Source organism: Hyperolius riggenbachi, chromosome 2, assembly GCF_040937935.1.
Source record: "Hyperolius riggenbachi isolate aHypRig1 chromosome 2, aHypRig1.pri, whole genome shotgun sequence".
In the NCBI taxonomy this organism is placed as follows: domain Eukaryota; kingdom Metazoa; phylum Chordata; class Amphibia; order Anura; family Hyperoliidae; genus Hyperolius; species Hyperolius riggenbachi.
In genome coordinates this window covers 76,455,738-76,476,821 of record NC_090647.1, presented here as the reverse complement: position 1 = coordinate 76,476,821, position 21,084 = coordinate 76,455,738, and the positions used below count along the sequence as shown (strand labels likewise).

The following is a 21,084-nucleotide window of genomic DNA, read 5'->3' as shown; positions in this document are numbered from 1 at the left end:
TAAATGTAAACACAAGCGGAAATAATCCGCTTTGTTTACATTGTACGGCGCTGCTGCGCAGCAGCGCCGTAAGGCAGATCGGCGATCCCCGGCCAATCAGCAGCCGGGGATCGCCGCCATGTGACAGGGGACAGCCTGTCACTGGCTGCACAGGACGGATAGCGTCCTGTGCAGCCCGGTTCACCAGGGGGGGCCAGGTAGGAGAGGGAGGGGGGGGATTTCGCCGCGGAGGGGGGCTTTGAGGTGCCCCCCCCCCCCGCAACACCCGGCAGGCAGGAGCGATCAGACCCCCCCAGCACATCATCCCCCTAGTGGGGAAAAAAGGGGGGCGATCTGGTCGCTCTGCCTGCACCCTGATCTGTGCTGGGGGCTGCAGAGCCCACCCAGCATAGATCAGCTAAAACAGCGCTGGTCCTTAAAGGGAACCTAAACTGAGAAGGATATTGATTTTTCCTTTTCAAATAATACTAGTTGCCTGACTCTCCTACTGATCCTGTGTCTCTAATACTTTTAGCCACAGCCCCTGAACAAGCATGCAGATCAGGTGCTCTGACTGAGGGCTGGTGCACACCGAGCGGCTTTTTGGGCGTTTTCAGATCCGCTTGCGGCTGCGGATCTGCTTGGTCAATGTATCTCAATGGGGTGGTGCACACCAGAGCGGGAGGCGTTTTGCAGAAACGAAAAATGCCTGGGTGAGGCATTTTTTGGATTTCGGATGCGTTTCTGCCTCAATGTTAAGTATAGGAAAAACGCAAACCGCTCTGAAAAACGGCACTTCAGAGCGGTTTTGCCGGCGGTTTTGTTACAGAAGCTGTTCAGTAACAGCTTTACTGTAACAATATATGAAATCTACTATACTGAAAACCGCAGCAGCAATCCGCAAAACGCTAGCAAAACGCCATAGTAAAATAAAAAAAAGCGTTTAAAAATCTGCTAGCATTTTGCGGATCTGCTAGCGGGTTTTGGTGTGCACCAGCCCTGAAGTCAGACTGGATTAGCTGCATACTTGTTTCAGGTGTGTGATTCAGCCACTACTACAGCTAAAGAGATCAGTAGCACTGCCAGGCAACTGGTATTGTTTAAAAGGAAAAATTCATATCCCTCTCAGTTTAGGTTCCCTTTAAGGGGGGGTAAAGGGTGGGTCCTCAAGTGGTTAAGGAGAGGGAAGGCTCTGGGTCCTATAGAGGTTTCCCGTTTTTCCTACAGTCCCTGCATTCCAGCACTGGATAACCCGTTAGCAGTCTCCAAATGATGGGTCAGAGTCTGCTCACTTCCCCCTCTGCATGAGGCTTCGGCAATCTTCAGGAGACCGAGTGCTCCCGCGGACGGGCCACTTGGTTGTGTGCGGGAATGCGTGCTTGTGCAGGCACAGTATGGATCGGTCTGTCTTCGGGAGCACTTGGGTTCCCAAAGATTGCTGAAGCCCCTCACAGCAGATGAAGTGAGCAGTCTCCAACCCATCAGTCAAATATTGCTAACTGGGGGGATCCAGTGCTGGAATGCAGGGACCGTAGGAGGAACGGGAAGGCACTATAGCAGAGCCTTCCCTCTTCTTAGGTGAGTATCTGCTTTTTGTTTTATTTAGACTTCAGACTCACTTTAACCCTCTGCAAACCACTATGTAGACTTGTGTTGACTTGTGGCTTTGTAACAAAGAGCATCACTGGAGTCACAGCAGACTATGCAACTGCTATGCACCCCTCTGAGGGGCCAACTGGTGTCTATAAGCATAAGGATAGGTTCACAATGGTAGACATGAAAAATAGACAGGCTTCCAGAATGTAGATAAGTGGAAAATGAGATTGGCTCACAGTGATCATGGGGTCAGGCGGCATTGAAATCGGCTCCTGACCAACTTACAGAGCTCTACCCTCATAGTGACGGCAGAGCGAGGGGCATGCGGCCATGGGTGAGCCGCGAAAGCGGCCGGTCCGTGCGGCGATTCGTCGATAAGGCCCATACTTTGGTACCAGCAGTCTCTGGTTCTGGTTAATCACTACCTAGTGAGGAAGTGCTCCATAGCGAGGCTTGCAACGTGTCCATTCGGACGCTTGCACCTCGTTGAAATGCTGGGCGGAGAGCGGCATTGTGGGTAATTAACCCCGCCTCATCTACCGGCTCAGCTGCGGCAATTAGAGCTAATTTAAATCACGAGTAACCACCGTGGTTACTAGTGATTAATCCGTGGAGAGCAAGCCTAGCCACTGCAGCTTTAAGGCCTCGCTGCCGGGCCGTACAACTCAGCACACAAGTGATTCCCCACCCCCTTTTCTGCCCACCAACAGAGCTTTCTGTTGGTGGGCTCTGATCCCTGCTGGGATGTTTGTTATTTTTTTTGTATATTTATTTGTTGTTGGTTTTTTTTTTTTAAATAAATACACCTATTTTTATTATTTTTTTTAATCCCTCCCTCCCTCCGCCAGCCGATCAGTGCGATCAGCTGTCATAGGCATCCGTCATTCAAGCGGAGATGCGAGCACATCGGCACGCACGATCTTCTGAAGAACCCCGCCCCAGGACTTGACGCCAATAGGCATTAGGCGGTCCTGGGGCTGCCGCCGCGTTCACGCCCGTCGGCATGACGCGGTCATTAGGTAGTTAAAACAGAAGGTACTTGTGATAATTCAGCTTTAAATGAACATCTGTAGTTACCCACAATGCACCGCTACTGAATATGCAAATAATCTCTTTATGCCCCTCAAGCCAGGCTTACATCCAGAACCGCTGGTTCTGATAATGATTTTTATCATCTGTACGTACCTAGCGCTATTTTTACTACACATCCAATTACATGTAGTCTAGAGCCTTATGAGCTGTGTTTGTTGGACTTTTGAATTTTCCCACAAAAAATTATATTTTAGGCATTTATTCCGCCTTTTTATTGAATGTTTAATTACTTTTTTTTTTACTATTACCTCCAGGTTGCCACACTATTTTACTGACCTTTAGGTGCCACTCAGAAAAATGATTGTGAATATGGAAAAAAAAAAGTAATTACCGCTGCCTGTAATTTTCTTGTTGCAAATTTCTTTACTGCACATTGTATTGTTAATGGAGGCCAATGTGTGCTTTGTTATGTGTGTGCTATAGGGTGTCCACTACCCAACGCACATAGAGTGAGCGTACCCTTAGGCTACTTACACACCAAGACGTTGCGTTAGGTGCTACGTTAAGGTCGCATAACATGCACCTAACGCAACGCATAGTGGGGTTGTAGCTGGACGTTACATTGAGCCGCGATGAGTGGCTCTTCACACGTCCTGTGATGCCGTGATGCGTACTCTTGGACGCATGCCAATCGCCGCACAGAGCGGCGCTCCAGGAAGTGAACACTGCACGTCACACCGTGCAGTGAATATTAATTAGCCATGTGCCTGGCTGAGGAGGAGGAGGGGGAGTCCTCCTCCTCCAATGCTACTGAGCATGTGCAAACAGTATAACGCGGCTTAGCCACGTAGAACGCACAGCATGCAGCACTTTAAAATAACGTGAAGCATTACAATGTAACGCAACGTGGGCACAGTGAACAGCCCATTAATTTTTCATTGCTGTGCGGTGGGGTGCGTTACAGGCTGCACTAACGTGCGCCTGTAACGTCTCACTGTGAAAGCAGCCTAAGGCTACGTTCACATAGCCCCTTGTGTTGCGTTCCCTGTAAACAGCAGCAGGAACGCAGTGGATAGAGAAAGCAGCGCTGCAAGTGGCATTGCTATGCGACGTTAAAGTAGCAATGCAGCATTACAACGCAACGCAAGACAAAGGTGGTAACGCACATTAAACCTGCATTACTGTCGCATACAGTAGATACAGTAAAGCATACAGGTAATGAAAAGAATGCTTTCCTGTACCTTTCCTGTACCTTTCCTGTAACGTGTGCGTTTAGAGGTAACGCACTACAGCAGTGAGTTACCATAACGCTACACGTTACAATGCCACGCTAGCGTTGCACTGTGAACATCCCATAGGCTTATTATTGCAGTGCGGTAAGTTGCGTTATAAGAGTTTATAACGTAGCTCCGCAACATCCCACTGTGAACGGAGCCTCACTGTTAACACGTTTATTTTGTGCTAATGCACTGCAAGCAGTTTGTTCCCATGCTGCACGCCGTTATACCGCAGCGCATCTGCCACACCGTGAACATTGCTATAGGTGGTGCATTGTCATGCAGGAAGCAGCATTATAAAGTGGACATTATGCAGCACCACAGTGGACATACATAGACTTAGCGATACCACAACCTGTTGCATCACTTAGAGTTTTGCAAAGTATGCCACATCTGCACTGATGCTACCCTTAAAAAGCAATCATTTTGAGCAATGGAGTCCCTGTGGAAATGTGTAGGACAGCCATCCAGGTGGTCCTTAGCTTTCTTCCATTATGTGATTTGTAATATCTGTGTCCATATATTGCATGCATTAATCTGAATGTGAGTGAACATTGCAATGCCCACTTACACGCATGCATGGTGCAAGGGATGATGTCATTGCCCAAGTTTGCCTACATCTGGGGACCCGATGAAAAGTTTGCAGTAGTAGCCCCACGATGTCTAGACACACTTCCTTGTGCATCTCAATAAGCATTTGGGCTGCACCGCATGCGACTACTTTCCCTTCCCTCGGTATTGAAGAATAAACGTTCCACATAGGCAATACAAATCTGAACGTTCTCAAAAAACTTTTTGGTAGGAACCGGTGATCCAACACTGAAGAACTTCGATCTTCCAAGGAATGCTTCACCTAATGCTCTGCAGCTAAAGTGCATCAAGCTGCAGCCAGCGAACATAATCTCAGCAACCAGAAGAAATGGAATGATAAATGGTAAAAAGTTGTTAAAAGTAAAGTTTCTGCATGTACCATGGCCCCACGTTTTATGTAAATGAGCTGCGGGGAGGTGGGAGGGTGTGTCCCCATAGGCTGCATATATACCTGAGCGAGGCTGAGTTGGCAGAAATCTGGCAGAGAGTAGAGGAGGAGGTGTGACCTCCAAGCCTGGAATCTGGGACAAGTGCTTCATCTGGGACATTCTCCTGATCTCCGCAGAAGGAGAGGACTGGAGGAGCCACAGCTTACTTCTCTCCATAGATCAAACTCTTCCAGCGACTTGACAACAAGTAAGTCCTTAGGTCTTCCTCATTCCTTAGCAGTTTATCCAGCCGCTTGTGTGACAACTGTCATCATCATCACCAGGTCACACAGCCCAGCCGTGTGCCTTGTTTTCTTCCATGTCATATGTACCAGCCAGGTGTGTGTGTGTGTGGGTGAATAATAGGACTCTGCTGCGCACAAATATGTCATGATTCACCTCTCATGGCCACAAACACGGGTTACTGGCTCTCAAAGTATTATCTGAACATCCAAAACAAAGGAAGTGACCACAATGTTATGAATGAATGATGATGGCAGGAGTTTGGGGTTATAATTATGTTCCACATGTGTGGACTCAGTGTGAGGAGCGAGGTCCAGGGATGAGGAGGACAGCTTTGATTTCTGGTCCCTGACCATTGTTGTTCTGGATATGGACAAGCAGGTACTGGCTTTATCTTCTAGACACTGTTAGTTATAGAAGTTTTCTGGAGTTGGGGGCAAATATTTGAAATCCTGTAGATATTGTTTGTTTTGCTTTGTAACTAGTTGCTTATTAGGTAGATCACAGCAGCTAGCTGATCCTATAGGATTGGTGGGACCATCCTAGTGACTGTTAAGCCTCATCTACACGGTACAATTTTCCATCAGCTAGACGGATCTATTAGATGGACCTAATAAGATTGCATCATGTGTAGACTTCCAAATTGTTTCAGATCAATTTTGCGGTAGATTTTTCTTTGGTAAGTACCCAAAATCTATTACAAAATCTAACGCAATCTGATTGGACCAGTTGGATATTATCTAATAGATCCGGTCTGATGGAAAATTGTACCGTGTAGATGAGGCTTTACTGTACAGGTTGTCTTGTAAGCCGGAGTGCTGGGTTCAGGCAAGTGCTACTGTTTAAGTTGAAACAAGATTACCCACTCTTTCCTAAGAAGGCATGTGGTTGGTGTTGAGTGAATGCCGGTTGAAGACCCCTGTCTCTTCTACAGACATCAGTGGATCATTTTCTACTGTCTCCTAATCCGAGCCATGGCCTTTTTTTCTGTGTGTGTTACAATTACTGGAATTAAGGGGAATATCTTCTGTAGCCAGCCCTGCCCAGGGAAATGGCAGTGGGCCATGCTAAGGTGTCCTTTCACTATTGGATGGTTTTTTTTCGATAGATTACACCATCAGATATTTGATACAGAGCAAAGTTAGGACACTTTTAGTTGAAATTCATATATATCAGTTGTACATTGATTGGAGTATTGGTGGAGGTGGCAATGGTGGGACCTGTGGAGGGGGTGTTGAGGAATTAATGGCTGTATAGCATCATGTACCCAGTAAATAAATCTGTAGGTGACAATCCTACAAACAATTTTAGGGTGCTTTCACACTATGCACATTGCAATGTGATCTAACGCAACTATTTTTAATAATTGCACTGCGGCGGGTCCATTCACATCAGCATATTAGCTCTGCAGTGCGTGGGGATCCGTCATAACGCAAGCTGAGTGCAAATGGACAACTCGCACGTCACACCTGCATTGCCGATAAATGGTTACGTAGGCCTGGAACCCACTAGCAGTGCTTTTCGAAGCTCTTGTGATTTAAAAAGCTCTTGCTAATTTAATGCTATAGGTGATTTCTATAAAATCATATCCCTCAAGTGGGATCACTCACATAGCATTACTTTAGCAAGAGTTTTTCAAATCACAAGTGCTTAGAAAAGTGCTGCTAGTGGCTTCCAGGCCATACTCAGCGTTGCGACCCGAATATATTACTGGAAGATGCACATTTTGAAATCCATTGCAATGTGCTGTGTGCGTAATCACAACTGATTCAATGTGAACTTAAACTTCAACTCAATCCAGCATGAGCAGAAGATTGCTATGGTAATGGACTAATTCACACCCATGTGAGCCAGAAAGGCACTGTAAAAAGCTCTTTGGATAACGTTTCCTCTTATAACAGGGGAGCCAAACATGCCGTCTAATTGTATGGACAGCGTGTTTATACTGGTATGCAGTAAGGCTCTGTTACCATCTGCCGTTGGACCACTTACGGCCGGCGTGGGCAGACAGTGTAATGTCCACTGTTGTCCGGCTATAGCATGGGGTAGATGCGTTCCCTCCATGGGGAATGCATTCACCTGCCTGGGGTTATCACTGACAGCACATCCGTTGCAGACTGACAAGTGTGAATGTAACATATAAAAAATAAGCTTTCAGTTTTGTGATGAGCAGAGAATGGACAAAGTCAGTTCTCAGCTCTAGTGGGAACACAGTCTAAAGGTGCGTACACACATGCGAATATGCAATCGTTTAAAAAAAAAGTAGCCAAAGATTATTAAGTCTAACAACGGACGAGCTATATCGTTTAAAACGAACGATCTAGCTTGGCGGAATTTTTCCAACGACGATCGTTTGCAAAAGTAGTACATCGTTGGAAAAGAGTTGTTCGTACTAGGCTTGACATGCGCATATTGCTATTTCTCCATGGAACTTCTCATTTTTATGCGCAAGCGCAATAGTTGCTTTACGTGATGTAACATTCATTCTAACGATCAGATCGTTACACACTTTTAAAAGCTTACTTTACTTAGGTCGTTCTTTCGTCAATTAAAAGTTTGTTTGTCGTTCACAACGAACGATCGTTGTCGCATGTGTGTACGTAGCTTTAGGCCCGTTTCACACTGACACAGATAAAAAACCTAAGCTGTGTAAAGGTCGCATATACATCTAGTGATTTGGCTGCACGATGGACCATTCGATTCAATCATTTATTAGAACCGCGAGAGAATCGTGTGTGTTACAGTATGCCCAATCAATGTAAATTGTCTGATCTCATGTAAAATCGGTGCAAGATATTGGTCAAATTGCACAGGAATCAGCTACTGTTCACATGTCATTCGATGTACTCTGAATCGATGTTTGCATTTAGAGCATGGAGTGGAGGCACAACATCGATCAGATCGAATAGTGAAGGTGAATTGCATAGGATATCGCTTGCAGTGTGTGGGCCACTAGTCAATCGACTTTCAATCAATCATACTGAAGTCAATCACTTTGTCGATTGAATCAGAATCGCTAGATGTATGGCTACCTTAAATCCTTGCAGACTCTATAGAGAAAACTTGCCTAAGATGAATGTTTAAAGGTGCCCACTAATGATACAATCTTGATTGTACATATCTTACAACTTCTATGCAATGCTGGGAATACACGGGTCGATTCTGCGCCCAATCGTTTTGCCCGCTCGATTCTCTAATCTTCCGCTCGTTTTTCTTATCTTTTTTTCAATTAACTTCAATGATGAATCGAGTGGAAAAACGATCGAACCGTGATCGGACACTTCGGAAATGATCTATCTAACCATCTTATCATCTCAGAATCGAGACGTGTATTCCCAGCATACTATTAGGGACTACCTAAAAGTATCCAAAGTAGATGAACTCAGTTTACTCTTTTACTACATAGATTTAGTTAGATTGTACAATCAAGATTGTACCATTAGTAGGCACCTTTAGGCTGCCTTAGCTGAAAAACTAGCTGGTGAACAGCTGCTCCACAGCACTCTCTCCATTAAAGAGCACACTGTGTTCAGCTATAGCTAAAGAGCATGTCTGTACAGCAATTGTTCCTCACAATGTTGTCCTTATGATCGATCAACGATTGCTAAAGGTGACATAAGGCTTAAAGCTATATACATGGTCACATCTTTGCTTTAGTGGCTGTGTGCACTTAATTGGTGAAGGTGATTATGTGGGTGCGAATAAACTCTTTTATTTTTACTTCCTGAACAATTATCCTGCCCGGTCTATTAATACAATGTGGTTAATTGTATTTAAATGTGGATATCAGCTATAAATAGCTGGTTACTGGATTCTGGAAGGGCCATTGATCTTTAAATAACTTGTTATGTTTAGAAAAGTGCATAGCTGTCCTAGATAATACGTGGAGAATAGATGTGTGAGTGCAATAGCTTGAAGGTTTTTTTTCCTCTTTTTGAAAGATATGTGCATTATTATTTCAATATGCTATAAATATAAGATGACAGTTGACCAATTGTAGTGGATCAGGGCACAATCTCATACCTGTGAATGCAGCAGATAGACAGTCGCTGTGATTGATGGATTCAAATGACAGTCACTGTGATTGGCGGCTGCAGCAGATAGACAGTCACTGTGATTGGTGGATTCAGCTGACAGTCGCTGTGATTGGCGGATGCAGCAGATAGACAGTCACTGTGACTGGTGGATTCAGCTGACAGTCGCTGTGATTGGTGGATTCCACTGACAGTCACTGTGATTGGCGGATGCAGCAGATAGATAGTCACTGTGATTGGTGGATTCAGCTGACAGTCGCTGTGATTGGTGGATTTAGCTGACAGTCGCTGTGATAGGTAGATTCAGTTGACAGTCGCTGTGATTGGTGGATGCAGCAGACAGTCACTGTGATTGGACAACCAGCTGTCATTATGCTGGCCACTAACGGTCCAATTTCTATCGAAAAATCGTTCGAGCGATCAGAAATTCTGATCGGACGAAAAATCGTTCAATACACCATCAACTAACCAATCATTGCTTCCTATCTATCATGACCACCAAGAAAATCCAAATTTTCGTTCGACGAAAATTCATTCGGTGACATTTTTTTTCACTCATTCATAATCGATTGTGTCCACCAATGGAGATTATTTACAACCAATCCGATCTGACGATTTTTCGCTCAAACGATTTTTCGCTAGAAATTGGACCGTTAGTGGCCAGCTTTAGCTGATGCAGCTCAGACTTGACAGCTGACATTCTGGATGGACTGGCCAGCAATTATCTCATATCTGTGGTTGCTTATACAACTGTCTATTGTATAAAATGCTTTTCAGATAAGAAAATGAAAGAAATATGATTTGACAGTGACACACCTTGTTGCCTTTTTAATTATTAGCTCTGTAGAGACACCCTGCAGAACGCTTTTTCAATCCGTTTTCGTGTTTAAAAATATGCTCAAAATAATGGGATCGTGTTTTTAAAAAACGAAATCTGATTAGAAAGCACTCCATCCATATCACAAAGAATTCAGAAGCAAAAGATGCAGTTTTATCACTCAAACCACACCTTTCTATCATTGCTAGCTCTCTTTCATTTCAACTGTTGAAAATAAGAAATATATCTATTGAAATGATGGGAATATAGTTTAGAGTCAGTTAAATACATTTTTCAGTAGTCCTGAAAGAGGGACAATTGAGGAAGAAAGGACAGAGGGCAGTGGAGTAGCTAAGGAGCTGTGGGCCCTGATGCATGTTTTACAATGGGGCCCCCCAAGCGCTCTATACATAACAAATGATACGGCGCACCAAAACCTGCCAATGGCAACTAAAGTCTCAGAGGTGCAAGAAGGGGATGGGGAACAGGGTGTTAATGATTACCACTATTCAAAGTATCTATAGAAGTGATTTTTATGAGCACAGGACCAATAGACAGCTAATACTGTAGTTGAGGGAGAGCCCTTCGGGGCCCCTCAGGCCCAAGGGCCCCGATGCGGTCGCTACCTCTGCACCCCCTATTGCTACGCCCCTGACAGAGGGATTTGGTTCCCAAAGAGGGACTGTCCCTCCAAAAGAGGGGCAGTTGGGAGCTATGCCCAGTATTTATTTTAGCTTCTATACAACCCTCCCCGCCCCCCGCCTCCCATTCCAAAAGTGGTCATAAACTCATACATTGCCACCAGATTTGGCAAAAAAGTTGACTCTCTGCCAGTGGTAGTGTCAGTATAGATTACCTGCCAGATCTGCAAAGCCTGATCACATGACTGAATCCCACCGCTCCTTCCTTCCTGCGATGCACCCAGGATTATGCAGTGTATCATGGGAGGGGCCTTGGCCCATACTGCCAGAGTGAGGGGGCTTCGCCTACTAGTTGGTGGGCTGGGCTGGAGGAGGAGAGGGACAGCAATCACATGACTTTGCCTTCCAAGCTCTAAAACAGGCATTTAGGATAATTAATTTTCTACAGGCATGCTGGCAACTTGGTAGTTTGAGGAGGATTTAATGATCCTATGAGTAATTATGCTGGAATGTAGCTATAAGCACTTGACGTACACTTATGTATGCTAATGCTGCCTACAGACATGCCCTGCCAGTCATACATGTAAAGCACGTGGAAAGGGGGGTATGGACTATGGAGGAGCATTATCTGATTGAAAATGTTGTTGTTCCCGAGCAGGACTAGGGACACAAGGTAGAGCAGCCAGGGGCTAAGGTAGCTCACAAAAATCTGCTTGTTTCCGTGATGTGACTGGAAAGTGAGGCAACAATGGTTTGATGACTGTACAGCTTAAAGGACACCCAAAGTGAGAGAGATATGAAGGCTGACATGTTTATTTCATTTTTAAACCATACCAGTTGCCTGGTGTCCTACTTGTCTTTCATGCATTAGTAGTATTTCATTCACACACCTGAAACAAGCGGACAGAAGAACCAGTCATGATCTGCATGTTTATTCAGGGTCTATGGCTTAAAGGACACATCCAAGCTTAATAAAAATAAAAAAAATCCACTTACCTGGGGCTTGCTACAGCCTTTGCCTGCCGATCTGTGCCCATGCCGCAGCTTCGTGACACGCTGGTGGTCCTGGGTCCCCTTGGCCCAGGATTCCTACTGCGCCTGCGCGAGCGGCTCTCAGAGTCACACTGACGTCATTTGGACTGTACAGTGCAGGCGCAGAACTATTGCGTCTGCGCTGTACAGTCCAGATGATGTCAGCGCAACCAGTGCTGGAGCGCACAGAGAGCCGACGCGGAAGCCGGCCTGGCGAGGTCGGCTTTGCCACCGGAGGAGACCGGGAGCCACCAGCGCTGCGGCGAGGGCACAGGACGGATGCCAGGGGCTGGAAGAAGCCCCAGGTAAGTGGATTTTTTATTATCCTTGGACAAGTCCTATAAAGTATGAGGCTGGGTGCACACATAACAGAGCATGAAAGGTCGCGTTTTCTGTCATGTGCAGTTTTTTGTGTGCGTTTTTAGTGTGTTTGCTTTTTTTTCCGCATATGCGTTTTCCTAGTGTTTTGCTTACGTTTTTATGCGTTTGCTGTTCACATATACAACTCGCATATGCATCTTTAATGCGATTTAATATTTTGATTTATGCAAATCACTAAGAAGACAATGGAATCGGAAATACTTCATATAATTATAATAATTTAAAAAAAAAAACGCATGAAAAACCACATATCATTGCGTTCCCATTGACTTTCATTATGTGCGTTTTTGATGCGTTTTTAATAGTATGCAACAAAACCAGCGTTGTTAAAAATGCATGCATACAAAACACATATGCGTTTTTATATGCGTTTTTTCATGCGGCCCATAGACTTCCATTAGCGGCAAAAACGCAGCGTTTCTGCTAAGTGTGCACCAAGCTTTAGAGACAGAGGATCAGTAGGACAGCCAGGCAACTGGTATTGTTTAAAAGGAAATCAATATGGCAGCCTCCATATACCTCTCACTTCAGGTGTGCTTTAACCACTTCTGGAACATGGATAGCTATCTATGCCGTGTTTAATCCTGACATGGTATAGATTTAAAAGACAACTGAAGCGAGGTGGATTGGAGGCAGAGGACCAGCAGGACAGCCAGGCACCTGGTATTGCTTATAATGAAATAAATATGGCAGCCTCCATATCCCTCTCATTACAATTGTCCTTTTAACTACACTGGTTCCATAGGCTCCTGCTGTAATCTCTCATACACACTGCCGCTAGCTCAGCTGAGTTCCATGCACCACTCAGTACTCTGTGATGAGTAGTAGGGAGTTTATTATGCCATACATTGATCCTTCGGGATAATGCGATGCATGCAGCGTGGTAGCTCATAATGTGCGTGTTAACAGCTGCAGTGAAACATACAATACATAAACAGTATGCTTCACTGCAGCTGTTAACACGTACATTATGAGCTACCATACTGCATGCTCTGTATTATGTATGTGTCGTTACTCACGCATATTGTGCAATGCAGCTTTTTTTCCTCCGCTGCGATCCTGTGTGAAAGTAGCCAGTGGGTCACACCTGGGACCAGGGCTGTGGAGTCGGAGCAATTTTGAGTACCTGGAGTCGGTGGTTTCATAAACTCCGGAGTCGGATGGTTCTTGTACGAACTCCACAGCTCTGGTAAGTATTAGACTAAGGAGTCAGAGACGAGGAGTCGGAGCAGTTTTGGGTCCCGGGAGTCGGAATAAAAATCATTTGACTCCTCAGTTTATGAAACCACTAGAGATGTCGCGAACGGTTCCAGGCGAACTTTGGGGGTTAGGGAGATTTTAATTAGCCTCTTGTGGGTCCCTCCACCCTTCTACCTATTCCCTCCTCCCTCCTACTGGAGGGAGGAGGGTCTCATCTGCCAGGGAATTATACTATTTCAAAAACCAGTTTACATACCATGGCTGGGAATCGAACCCGGGTTTCACTGTGTGGTGGGCAAGTCACCCAAACCGCTGTACCTCAACAGTATTAACTGAAGCTGGCCTAGCATTTACCTTTTATGCTCAATGCAATAGAAACATTAGGTTGCTTAAAGGGAACCTTAACTGAGAGTGATATAGATGTTTCCTGTAAACAATACCAGTTGCCTGGCAGTCCAGCTGATCTCTGTGACTGCAATAGTGGCTGAATCACACCCTGAAAAAAGCATGCAGCTAATCCAGTCTGACTTCAGTCAGAGCACCTGATCTGCATGCTTGTTCAGGGGCTGTGGCTAAAAGTATTAGAGACACAGGATCAGCAGGCGATTCAGGCAACTGGTATTATTTTAAAAGGAAAAATCCATATCCTTCTCCGTTTAGGTTCCCTTTAAGGATTTGTAGCATAAAAGCCAACTCACATTGGCTGGGATTTGAACCCGGGTCTTACTATGTGGTGGGCAAGCACCCTAACCACTGTACCACAACAGTACTAACTGAAGCTGGCCTAGCATTTACCATTTATGCTCAATGCAATAGAACATTAGGTTGCTTAAAGGGAACCTTAACTGAGAGTGATATGGATGTTTCCTGTAAACAATACCAGTTGCCTGGCAGTCCAGCTGATCTTTGTGTCTGCAATAGTGGCTGAATCACACCTGAAACAAGCATGCAGCTAATCCATTTTGACTTCAGTCAGAGCACCTGATCTGCATGCTTGTTCAGGGGCTGTGGCTAAAAGTATTAGAGACACAGGATCAGCAGGCGATTCAGGCAACTGGTATTATTTTAAAAGGAAAAATCCATATCCTTCTCCGTTTAGGTTCCCTTTAAGGATTTGTAGCATAAAAGCCAACTCACATTGGCAGAGATTTGAACCCGGGTCTCACTGTGTGGGGGGCAAGCACCCTAACCACTGTACCACAACAGTACTAACTGAAGCTGGCCTAGCATTTACCATTTATGCTCAATACAAGAGAAATAGTAGATAAGACAAATAACATTTATATCACACTTTTCTCGCATGCAGGTCTAAGCGAATTTTCATGAAAATTCGCATGAAAATTCGCATGGTTGACGATGTATGCGAATTTAACCATGGCAGTGCTGGTGTGCTTTTCCATTGTTTCTATGCGAATTCGCATGAAAATTCGCATACCCAAACCTCATGCGAATTTTCTATTAAATACATTGTATGCGATTCGCATAGCGGTATGCGATATGCGAATTCTGATGGCTCTGCCATGCGAATTTTTTCTGCACAGAAAAACGCAAAGGAATCCTGACAAGTGGAAACAGTCCCATTCACTTGTATTGCTATGCGAATTTGCATGCGAAAAACGCATGCGAATTCGCAATAGTGGAAATGAGCCCTTATACTTACCAGAGCTGTGGAGTTGCTACAAAAACCATCGGACTCCGAAGTTTATGAAACCACCAACTCTACAGCCCTGCCTGGAACAAGCATGCAGTACAGATAAAATCCATGCACGCGAGTTTTTTAAAAGCAGATTAGGATGGTGGTCTTTACATCCTTCCAGGGGCATAACTATAGGGGAGCAGCCCCTCAGAGAAGTGGGGACCCCGTACTACTAACTTTCTATTCCCCGCCCCGATACAGTGGACCATCCTCCAGATCAGGTGTTTTTAGTGGCTACTCGTTATGAGTATGAAGATCATGATGGCCGCAATTGTTTTATAGCCCTCGAGAGGACGGGGTGTGAACATGGGGGGGCTCTCTTAAGGTCTTGCTGGGTGGCCCCATGAGTTAAAGTGGCACCTCTCAGTGCAGGCCTCCTTCAATGTCACTCATACAGCAGAAGCTGGAGAAGATCCAACTCCTTAGTGTTTCTTTTACACCAGGGGAGAGGATATTGTCCAAATAGTTGTATATCTGCCACGTCTTCCTGGCCCTTATCATGGTTCCACTCTTTGCTATATCTACAGGTTGATACATATTACGTGACACAATCTTTTGTGGTCAGGTGACCATTTACCCGTGGGCTCTATACAGATACGTTGTTTGGTTGTCTACTGATCACTGAGATATAATTCTGGCTAACATATGTAAATTTGCATGTACCTTTTTGAAATGGGCCGTTCAGGTGTACTACCTGCTGATTTTGATTGGCCCAATTCCAAGCTGCATACTATTTGCATAAAATGTATTTGCATGCAAATCAGAATGATAAGGAAGTATAGGGAGCCAGCATCTTAGGTATTGGGGAGCAGTGGATGGAAATAAACAGCCGGTATAATGCAGTTCTGCTGGAGCTGAGGTGAACCTATAGTACATGTTTCAACACAGCAGAGTCACTCATTACAAAACTACAGCTCTCAATAGGGTGGATGTTGACACGCCTGGATTATAATATGCACAGCACCAATTTATTCAGGTCACATGGAATACCCAGCCCAGGAGTGAGGTACAGCTTTCCAAATCAATCCGGAATACTGCGGGGAGGATCTCAAACATGTGCCTCACACTCCTGAGGAGGACATCTCATGTCTAAAGCAGAACTCCGACCAATACTGTAATCTTCCCCTTTGAATAGAGTGGGAGAAGATTACAGCATACGTCACTTTATTGCTGTTCTTGTATCCACTGAGGATAGATAGACTTCACTTCACTCCCTTTATCTCCACATCTTGTCACAGGGGCTGGGAATAAAAAGGTCTTTCCTGTCTTTCCAGTCAGGTATTAAAGGGAACCTGAACTGAGAAATATATGGGGGCTGCCATATTTATTTCCTTTGCAGCCATACTAGCTCTCTGGCAATCATGCTGATATCTTTGTTCGTAGTAACATCTGACATAAGTATGTGGCTAATCCAGTCAGACTTGAGTCAGAGCACCTAATCTGCATGCTTGTTCAGGGTCTATGGTTAAAAGTATTAGGGCATGTTGGCACTAAAAATCGCAAAATGCTAGCGATTACCGCTATCGTTTTGCGGGTGTGATTTTTCTGCAATAAACGCAGAAAAATCACTGGACAAATAAGCGTTTTGGGAGAGGTCGTGATTAGCGGTTCTGTACATGCTAATCGCGATCTCTCCAGGATCACCAGGAAAACCGCTGCAGGTAACGCACTTGCGATTAGCAATAATTGCAAAACGCCTGTGATCGTGGCAATGAGAACACTGCCATTGGCTAGAATAGGACTAGCGTTTCTAAATAAAAACGCTAGCAGTTTGCGGTTAGCAGGAATCACGCGATTCCTGCTTAGGTGTGAATCTAAGGAGGCAGAATAAGGCAGGAGATCAGCAGGGCAGCCAGGCAATATTCATTGCTTAAAAGGAAATATATCAGCCTCCATATCCCTCTCACTTCAGGCCTGTTTTAAGTAGAAATTTCCCTTTAAATAATGCACATTACCTGACTGTCCTGCGTTCTTGTGGCTTCACTTGTTATGGGTGTGAAGATTATGATGTCCACACTTGTTTTATGAACCTTGAATGAAGAGCCACCGGGTTGTGAGGGTCACCAGGGGTAGGCAAGGGTGTGACCATTGAGGGGCCCCATCAAAGTTTTCCTGACCTCATGACTTGTAGTTACACGCCTGGCGACCGCCATATTTATTTCACGTTCTATTGGGAAAAGTAGTGTGTGTGTGGTGTGGTGTGTGTGTGTGTGCAGTGTGTGTGTGTGTGTGGTGTGTGTACTGTGTGTGTGTGTGGTGTGTACTGTGTGTGTGTGTGTGGTGTGGTGTGGTGTACTTTGTATGTGTGTGTGTGGTGTGGTATGGTGTGTGTTAGTGTGTAGTGTGGTGTGGTGTACTGTGTGTGTGTAGTGTGGGGTGGTGTACTGTGTGTGTGTGGTGTGGTGTGGTGTAGTGTGTGTGTGTGTGTGTGTGTGTGTGTGTGTGTGTGTGTGTGTGTGTGTGTGTACTGTGTGGTGTGGTGTGGTGTGTGTGTGTGCGCGCACATGTCAGCCATTGGTAAAAACTGGCAGTGGCAGTTTAATCAAAATAGAGTGGCAAAAAGTTAACAAACAATTACTACTCACAAGCATTATCGCAGATTGGCAGTCATCGGATCATTTGCTGAATCTGGTGAATATTGCGTACCCTTTGACCTTCCATTATTTTGTTCTGGGTTTCCACTTTAGGCCTCTTGCACGCTACAGACAATCCCGATTTTTCTTTTCTTTTCTTTTTTTTTTATTTATACGTCCGATTTTGGATTCCGATTAAAAATCTCAGCAGCATGCAGTACGTTTTTTAATCGGAATCCAAAATCAGATCAGATAAAGTCGGAATTGCATGTAGTGTGCAGGAGGCCTTAAAGCGGAACTGTAGATACGTTGCAAACACACTTTTTCACTTACCTGGGGCTTCTGCGAGCCCCCAGCAGCCGTCCTGTCCCGCACTGGTCCTCCACGATCCTCCGTTCTCCCACCGCCAGCTACTTTTGGTTTCGCCGCCGGGCCACTGTACCTTCGCAGCTCTGGCCACATGTATCCTTTCTTCGCGTTCCCCTCTGCAATAGCGCTATTGCAGAGGGGAACATGAAGAAAACATACGCTTGGCAGGGCTGCTCTGGCCTCGACTTACAAATCGAGGAATGGAATAGAGAGGCGGGAGAACGGAGGCTCGTGGAGGACCGGCGTGGGACAGGACGGTTGCCCCAGGTAAGTGAGACAGTGTGTTTGCAATGTATCTACAGTTCCACTTTAAGCTGGTTATACGGTACTGCAGCCTTTAACTAATACTGTATACACTTCTACTACACAGAGTACAACAAGTGATTTTTTTTTTAGTGCCTGAAGTGTTAATGGAATGAGCCATGTGTCACGTCTGTTCATCACAGCTTACTCAGTGTAGATCAATAGAGATTGGGATGAGCCTCGCCTTCCCGATGGACGGCTTGGGATGCTGCTCTTCCTCAGATCACTGTGTTACGCCTACTGCACAGAGAGACAATGTCACTACTGAGTTCTGGTTCACCATGAGCTTGCTAGGTACTCAGTACTACTGCACCACAAACCTGCATGTTATGTGGCAGTCTCATCCTGTTCAGCTACACAGCTTCAAGGATACCCGAAGTGACGTGTGACATGATGAGATAGATATGTGTATGTACAGTGCCTAGCACACAAATTACTATGCTGCTTTCCTTTTTTTCTTTCTCTGTCTGAAAGAGTTAAATATCAGGTACGTAAGTGGCTGACTCAGTCCTGACTCAGACAGGAAGTGACTAGAGTGTGACCCTCACTGATAAGAAATTTCAACTATAAAACACTTTCCTAACAAAAAATGGCCCCTGAGACCAAGAAAGAGATAAAAATGCGGAATGTCTTATCAGTGAGAGTCACACTGTAGTCACTTCCTGTCTGAGTCAGGACTGAGTCAGCCACTTATGTACCTGATATTTAACTCTTTTAGACAGAGAAAGAAAAAAAGGAAAGCAGCATAGTAAATTGTGTGCTAGGCACTGTACATACACATGTCTATCTCATCATGTCACATGTCACTTCGGGTATCCTTTCAGGTTGAACTGTACAGCCCTGTAGAAACAAAAAACAAAACGTGGATGTTCGAAATCAGCATAGTGGAAATTGCATACATCTGTGCATGGAGTAAATTGCGCACATCCATGCACTTCCTGTACATGACTCCCCCCACTTAGCTTAACCCCAATTTCTTGTCTGAACTTCACTACTTCGATAGTAAAGAGGCTCATCCAGAAAGTTACCATCTGCTACACAAGGTATAGTTTCAGTGTAATTTTAACATGCAACTATCAGGTTAACTTCCTCCTGTGTCACTTGTCATGTGACTGCAGAACGCTGGTAACTGCTTGTACAGCAACATTAACATAAAACCCCCACTCGCCCATTCCTCCCTCTCAAAGCTGAAAAGTGCGATGCTGCTACGACAAAGCCATTGAAAACTATTGTAAAAGATATTATAAATGCTTAAATAAAGGATCCGATAAAATCCTAGAATTAAAATAAATTAAATGTTTCCTTAATTGATTATCTCAAAATTGTTGTTACTTTTTGGGTTACCCTCGTATCATGAAGCGGTCATTCGAGGAAAGTGTAGCATGACTGAAGTGAACTTGCTGCTAAACTGCCAGAGAAAATTGCCTCTAAAAATCAGTCCAGGCGACTTGGGCTTAAAATATTTATGCTAACTCAATGAAAAAAAGCAGCAGGTGTAGCTTGGGCCAATCAAGACAGGTGGTATTGTCTCTAGTAACCAATCAGATTTCATACTTTCCAAGTGGACAACTCCACTCTTAAAGCTGAATCTGTGCTGTTGTTGAATAGAGAATGCTTACGTCCAATAAAATAACAGGGTCTCATAATGCTGGCAGTAAACCAATGTGAAGTGGTTTATTGGAAGAATTCTCACCCCACCTGCTATAGATGATATTTTATTTCTGTGAAAAGAACACTGTGATACGTCCTATACTCACTCCTGTACATAACTCATGATTATTTTATGTGATCCTGTCCATGTCAGAAGACGCAGAACAGGTTCTCCATCTTGTATACTGGCTTTGTCCAACCGACGCTCATGTGTCACGTAGAGTCACCTTAATGAAACAGGAAACTCGCTTATAAATACTGTGCTCTATGCAATCTATGGGTGACTTTCCTCTTTTACTGCAAATTACTTTTTAGTTGTATGTTACGTTTTGGACTGATTCATGCGGCATATTGCTATTATGTAATATGGGGCACCACTAGACCTAAAATTCTACCTTGTAGGCCATTAGGACAAACCTATGAATAAAGAGGAAGTCCTTTACCATCTAACTCAAGAGATTGAGAACTTGATGCCTGATGAAGGAATGTAACATTTTGAAAGCTAGTTTTTACCGTTGATTGAATTGGCCAATAAATGGTGTCATCCTTATGCAAAACTTTTTACTGTCATGTAATGCTTATAAATTACACAATGCTTAATGGAGGACCATTCACAACCATCTCAGATTCCAGTCTGTCCCAGTATTACACATCTGCTGGAGTCAGATTGGTCATATACAAAGAAACTCTGGCCAAAGTTGAATTATGGCTCAACTCAAAAATGGAGTGGGCAGAAATTGAACCCTTGGACCACTTCACTTATAAAGTTACCTGGTGTGTAGCATGCCCCCCCCCCCCTTATACAGTTCCCTGGTATCTAGTGTCTCCCTCTCTACTCTATACAGTTCCCTGGTATCTAGTGCCCCCCTCCCTCCCTTACACAGTTCCCTGGTGTGTAGCAGGCCCCCTCCCCTATTCAGCTTCTTGGGGTAAAGTGGGCCCCCACCACTATACAGCTTCCTGGTGCCTGGTGTCTAGTGGCTCCCTCTCTACTCTATGCAGTTCAGTGATATCTAGTGCCCCCCACAGTTCCTTGGTGTTTAGCGCTTTTCCCCTTCCTCCCCCATATGGCTTCCCTGGTGATCTAGTGCTTCGCCTTCAATATAGCTTCCCTGGTGGTCTGGCGTGGGCCAAACATAATGCAAAGTGGGAAAACCACTTATGGGCCAAAGTTGATGGCTCTATAGCCAGATGTATGCTCTAGATGGTGTAGGAAGAGGGTTAGAAGTTGTGACAGGTTTT

The 21,084-nt window shown here is 44.8% G+C and overlaps 1 protein-coding gene across 1 annotated transcript in view; it reads left to right on the top strand.

The window, feature by feature from the left end:
- The first annotated feature begins 4,953 nt into the window (after positions 1–4,953).
- The window catches only part of LOC137545561 (gap junction beta-2 protein-like), a 32,331-nt gene continuing 16,200 nt past the window's right edge, over positions 4,954–21,084 (top strand). Inside the window, exon 1 of the mRNA XM_068266930.1 lies at positions 4,954–5,111. The gene's annotated coding sequence lies outside the window, so the exon portion shown is untranslated. The remainder of the gene's footprint in view (positions 5,112–21,084) is intronic.